Here is a 6,324-nt window from a genome sequence, read left to right as displayed (position 1 = left end):
ACCAGTTCCTCAGAATCATCGCTGCAGGAGCCGTCACAGTCCACCTCCACATGGACCCGTGATGAACGTTTACCTGTTATGACTGACATGAGCACAGCCGTGGCCAAACGTCAACAGGCCGTCTTGAAATTAATTTCTTTGGGGAATCGAAGCCACACAGCGCAGGAGCTCTGGAATGCCATCAAGCAGGAGAGCGATGTGTGGTTTGCGGCAGCGAATCTCCAGCCAGGCATGGTAGTGTGTGATAATGGCCGAAATCTGGTGGCAGCTCTGGGCCTCGGCAACCTCACTCACATCCCATGTCTGGCACATGTGCTCAATTTGGTTGTGCAGAGTTTTTTGAGGGACTATCCGGATCTTGATGCACTGCTGCACAAGGTCCGCCTAGAGTGTGCTCACTTGCGGCGTTCCAGCACGGCAAAATCGCGCATTGCGGTTCTGCAGCGCCGACACCGCCTGCCGGAACATCGCATCATATGTGACCTACCTACCAGGTGGAATTCCACGTTACATATGTTGGAGCAGTTGTGTGAGCAGCAGCAAGCTGTAATGGAGTACCAGCTGCATCAGGCACAAAGAAGTCGCACTCCGCGCCGTTCAGACTTCACAACCACAGAGTGGGCCACTATGAAGGACGTCTGCCAGGTTTTGCGTCCCTTCGATTATTCCACGCGGATGGCGAGTGCAGATGATGCACTAGTCAGCATGACTGTCCCCCTTATCTGCCTGCTTGAAAAATCACTGCAAGCGCTAAGGGATGATGTTGTGGAAGAGGTGGAGGATGAGGATTCACCATTTCCATCATCTTCTGGACAGTCAGCGCCACGTGGTTCCTCACAAACACGTAGGCAGGGGACACTTTGTGAGGAGGATGAGGAGGAGTCAATGGAGGAGGAAGACATCCGTCCAGAGGAGGGAGTTACACAATTGTCCAGTAGTCAGTGTGTACAGCGAGGGTGGGGTGATGACGAGTGGGCAGAGATCACGCCTCAAGCAGGGGACAGCGTTTCTTGGCCAGTTGGCAGTCTGCAGCACATGGTGGATTACATGTTGCAGTGCCTGAGAAACGACCACCACATCGCCCACATTCTCAACATGTCTGATTATTGGGTGTTCACCCTCCTCGATCCTCGAATACCGGGACAACGGAGAAAGCCTCATCACACCGTTGAACCGGGAGCGAAACATGCGGGAGTACCAAGACACACTGGTGAATTCCATCATCTTCTCCAGTCCAACTGAGAGAAGTGCTGCTAGTGCATTACAAAGCAGCTCAGTGCATCCAGGCAGTGGAGGAGGCTCTGCACAGAGGGAGCAGAAGCAGTGCCTCTGCCCAAGGCAAATAGTGAGGTATATCGTGGCACTACTGTGTTGGTGCACAAGGTAGGTTCCCCAAACCAGTGAACATAGAATACAGAAACTTGGCACTCAACTTGGTAACGTGGAATATGCTTTTTATTTCAGATAGCAGTCCCAGTATATATAAACGTTTCGGTCTGTTATGGACCTTCTTCAGTACAACTAGGTTGAAAATACATCACAAAGGGTGTTTAACCATTGTATGATAACAACATCAAGTGAAGTTTATACAAATAACAAAAAAATAAAAGGGATAGCTAACAAGGTAAATCTAACAAAAATATTAGTGAGTATGTGATGGATCAAGGGTAGGGGAGGTAAGGAAAGGTAGAGTAATTTTATATCATACCCGACTGCTCAAGAACAAAATATAGAAGATGTCTCCGGACATAGCGTTGATCCTTGTATGTAGGGCTACTTGTGGATCGTGCAGAGGACTAAACTCCTTTGTTGTTTACGCTATTAAATGCCCCTGTGGCCTTATGTATATCGGGGAAACCACACAGGCCATCAAATCCCGTATCTCAAAACATAAGTCGACGATTCGTTGCAAAAATATGCTGCTGCCCCTTCCATTCCACTTCATTTCTAAGGGGCATAACATATCCCAATTAAAATTCCAGATTCTGGAACATATTCCGGTATCAAGAAGGGGGGGCAATAGAATACATCTCCTTAAGAAAAGGGAAGCTTTTTGGATCCATGAACTGCAGACCTTAACACCCAAAGGTCTAAACAGAGATTACGATCCACTAGCTTTCACTTAATTACCATTTGTACCCCCTAAGGAATGATTAACTTTATTTCCATGTATTTTACAGACATTTAGAGCAACTTATACTATAGATCGACCTTAATAGTATTCTGTCTATGTCACCTGTATCTGATTATGTTCACCCATATGATGTTACTAATACATTTGTCTTTCTCTACAGAGTCGCTTATACTGATCGCTTCACTCAAGTCACCTCCTGATTCCTCCTTACCCTCGGATTCTCCCTTCCTCCTCCCCCTACCCGACTGCAATTTATTTTGTCTCCTTAGGTATATAGTGTATACATAATGATCTACCACATGTACTTTTATACACTAACTCTGACGTCCAGTGTACCCAAAAGTCAGGTGACCTCTGTTGTTATTACATGTGACCGCCATCCTCACCACAGGACCGGCCTCAAATATAAATAAGTAATATAATTAATTAATCCCTATGACATCTCCCCGTTATCTACATTCTCCTGTTCAGGGTTGCGCAGTATACCTATTACTCCTATCTGTACGCTCTTGTTGTCAGTTCCTATGACAACCGAGCGCTGCAGTGATCACCGGAAGTCAGCGTCATACCCTCTGACGCACTTCCGGTATCGGCCATATGCCGAATCCCGCCCCCAACCTATTTATACACGCTGTCCCTGCACAATGCCAGCAACCAGCGGCGGACACCGCGTTGCATGGCGCCACTACGTCCATCATTTAGGTAAGACACAAGCGGTACTAATTACCTTATTACTGACGTTATGTACTTCAGTCCTGACTATTGCACTATGTATATTACAGGTACGCAGCCACTCTGACACGTCCCATCTGCACTCCATACTGCTCTAGGGACTCCTATACTACGGGTGAGATGCGATACAACCTCCTAATTGGGATCATTACAAACAAGTAGTATCACTGACTTTCTGGTTCCTGTTGTTACTTCACAGATGCAGATATTATTTTGTGGCCATAACCTTAACCATTGTATACGATAAAGCCACCATTCATTTGGTAAGACCAGCATTTCTGCCCTTTAGTACTTACATCTTAATACCCTCATTGACTTTCATCGTTTATTAACCACAGGCTATCTAATCCGACTTCGTCTACTACAGATATACAGTGTTGCCACATGTTATTACTTACAGTAGGTGAGGAAGTTCCCCTTCTTTTACACATTATCTCAGCTACACGGTGTTTGTAACCCCTCCCTACATTAGACAGTATATAACAGTTACTACATTGTCTTGCAGCTATCCTATTTGATACTGCCACCTGTGAACAACACTATTCTTTCTAATATACCGGGTCAGTAAACATATTCATTATACCTATGTTCTACAACACTATATCACATACCTAGTAATTGGATGTATTTCTCAAATATTATAGAGCGACCAGTTTAGTCCTCTGCACGATCCACAAGTAGCCCTACATACAAGGATCAACGCTATGTCCGGAGACATCTTCTATATTTTGTTCTTGAGCAGTCGGGTATGATATAAAATTACTCTACCTTTCCTTACCTCCCCTACCCTTGATCCATCACATACTCACTAATATTTTTGTTAGATTTACCTTGTTAGCTATCCCTTTTATTTTTTTGTTATTTGTATAAACTTCACTAGATGTTGTTATCATACAATGGTTAAACACCCTTTGTGATGTATTTTCAACCTAGTTGTACTGAAGAAGGTCCATAACAGACCGAAACGTTTATATATACTGGGACTGCTATCTGAAATAAAAAGCATATTCCACGTTACCAAGTTGAGTGCCAAGTTTCTGTATTCTCTGCCCAAGGCAAGACCAGTATGGCCCAACTATGGCACACTTTTGTGTGCCCGCCACAAAAGTCTACACCATCACAGACGGCTCCAGTCAGCAGGAGGCAACGGTTCCGTCAGATGGTGACAGACTACATGTCTTGCCCTCTTGCTGTACTCCCAGACGGCTCTTCCCCTTTCAAGTTTTGGGTCTCAAAGCTGGATACATGGCCAGAGCTAAGCCAGTATGCATTGGAGGTGCTGGCTTGCCCTGCGGCTAGTGTATTATCGGAACGCGTCTTTAGTGCTGCAGGTGGTGTACTAACTGACCGTCGCATGCGACTATCCTCCGATAACGTTGACCAGCTTACTTTCCTGAAAATGAACAAGGCTTGGATCTCGCAGGAATTTGCCACTCCTCTTCCTGATTAAATAATTAGGTGACTGTCTACAGTATCCAGGTCTCCTGTTATGTTCATCTTTCTACCACCTGAACTGAAATTCCTGGGCTCCAACACCGCCAGTTGAGGCTCAGAAGTGCCGTCTGCACAGTAAAAACATACGACCCAGTGTTATTGGGTGTCAGTAACGTCAGCTGATCCCCAGCTGTGTAGCCGGCCATGTGTCCTGCGACCGCCACGCTGACACAACAACTGAAATGTAAGGGAACCTGTCCCCCCCCCCAAGGCGTTTGTTACTGAAAGAGCCACCTTGTGCAGCAGTAATGCTGCACAAGGAAAAGGTAGCTATTTTTGTTTAGCTCCTTGCACACGCAGAACTTAACACTTATAAAATGTGTCCACTGATACCGTAAAACCGTCCCGGAGGTGGGACTTTCCTTCGTAATGTGACGCAGCACAGCCGTCATTCTTACCCCCCGGCGCGGTGCGCCGGCTCCTCAGCGTTCTTTGATTCTGTCTTGAAGCCTGCGCTGTTATGTTATCCCTTGGCCAGGCACACTTAACGCTGCCCCTCTTCTGACATCATTTGGTGTCAGGCTGACTGCGCCTGTGCGGCCGCGCTGGCCGAGATCCCGCCTCGCAGTGTCTTCTGATTTAATCTCACTGGGGGCCTGAGATCCATGGACATGCGCAATGCATATCTGAATCTCCGCCTCTCACTCATCTCCCTCCGCCTTCTTCAGACTGTGCTCCGTCAGCTGATCCCTAATAGCATGCCACGACCGTGACGCCGCACAGTCTGAAGAAGCCGAAGGGAGGGGAGTGAGAGGCGAGGATATGCACTGCGCATGGCCACGGATCCCAGGCCCGCGGTGGGATTACATTAGACGACACTGCGAGGCGGGCTCTCGGCCAGCGCGGCTGCACAGGCGCAGCCATCCCGACACCAAATGATGTCAGAAGATGGGCAGCACTAAGTGTGCCTGGCCAAGGGATAACATAACAGCGCAGGCTCCGGGACGGAATTAAACAACGCTGAGGAGCCGGGGCACGGCGCCAAGGGGGTAGGAATGACGGCTGTGCTGCGTCATATTACGAAGGAAAGTCCCACCTCCGGGACGGTCTCACGGTTTCAGGGGACACATTTTATAAGTGTTTAGTTCTGTGTTTGCAAGGAGCATAATGAAAAGAGCCTCCTTTTCCTTTTGCATCCTTTGTGCTGCACAAGCTGGCTCTTTCAGCTACAAATGCCTTGGGGGGGGTTAAAGGTTCCCTTTCGGCTTTCTCCAATCAGGCTTCGGCCTACACTGTGTTCCTCTCCTCCTCCTTCTGTCCCTGGGCTCCAACACTGCTAGTTGTTGTCTGGAAGTGCTGCCGCACAGTCAACAGTCGCTCCTATGTTATTGGGGTTCAGTAACGTCAGCTGTTCCCCAGCTGTGTGTGTGGCAATCCCTCCTCTCTCCTCCACCTCCTCCTCCTCCTCCTTCTGTCCCTGGGCTCCAACACCGCTAGTTGTTGTCCGGAAGTGCTGTCCGCACAGTCAACAGTCGCTCCTCTGTTATTGGGGTTCAGTAACGTCAGCTGTTCCTCAGCTGTGTGTGTGGCAATCCCTCCTCTCTCCTCCACCTCCTCCTCCTCCTTCTGTCCCTGGGCTTCAACACTGCTAGTTGTTGTCCAGAAGTGCTGTCCGCACAGTCAACAGTTGCTCCTCTGTTATTGGGGTTCAGTAACGTCAGCTGTTCCCCAGCTGTGTGTGTGGCAATCCCTCCTCTCTCCTCCACCTCCTCCCCCTCCTTCTGTCCCTGGGCTCCAACACCGCTAGTTGTTGTCCGGAAGTGCTGTCCGCACAGTCAACAGTCGCTCCTCTGTTATTGAGGTTCAGTAACGTCAGCTGTTCCCCAGCTGTGTGTGTGGCAATCCCTCCTCTCTCCTCCACCTCCTCCTCCTCCTTCTGTCCCTGGGCTCCAACACCGCTAGTTGTTGTCCGGAAGTGCTGTCCGCACAGTCAACAGTTGCTCCTCTGTTATTGGGGTTCAGTA

General features: G+C 48.5%; 1 long non-coding RNA gene across 4 annotated transcripts; it reads left to right on the top strand.

The window, feature by feature from the left end:
* Positions 1-2,436: 2,436 nt before the first annotated feature.
* LOC143809377 (uncharacterized) lies at positions 2,437-3,659 on the top strand. 4 transcript variants are annotated; one of them, XR_013222250.1, is made up of 5 exons: positions 2,437-2,836; positions 2,917-2,981; positions 3,066-3,129; positions 3,205-3,269; positions 3,372-3,659. It is a non-coding gene; the product is annotated as an uncharacterized LOC143809377 (long non-coding RNA). The 4 variants fall into 4 exon arrangements; XR_013222249.1 differs by having other exon boundaries at positions 2,437-2,981; XR_013222248.1 differs by having other exon boundaries at positions 2,437-3,129; positions 3,372-3,426; positions 3,511-3,659.
* The last annotated feature ends 2,665 nt before the right edge of the window (positions 3,660-6,324 follow it).

This window comes from Ranitomeya variabilis, chromosome 2, assembly GCF_051348905.1.
Source record: "Ranitomeya variabilis isolate aRanVar5 chromosome 2, aRanVar5.hap1, whole genome shotgun sequence".
In the NCBI taxonomy this organism is placed as follows: Eukaryota; Metazoa; Chordata; class Amphibia; order Anura; family Dendrobatidae; genus Ranitomeya; species Ranitomeya variabilis.
Note: the sequence above shows the minus strand (reverse complement) of the source record. Positions and strands in the feature narration are given on the sequence as shown.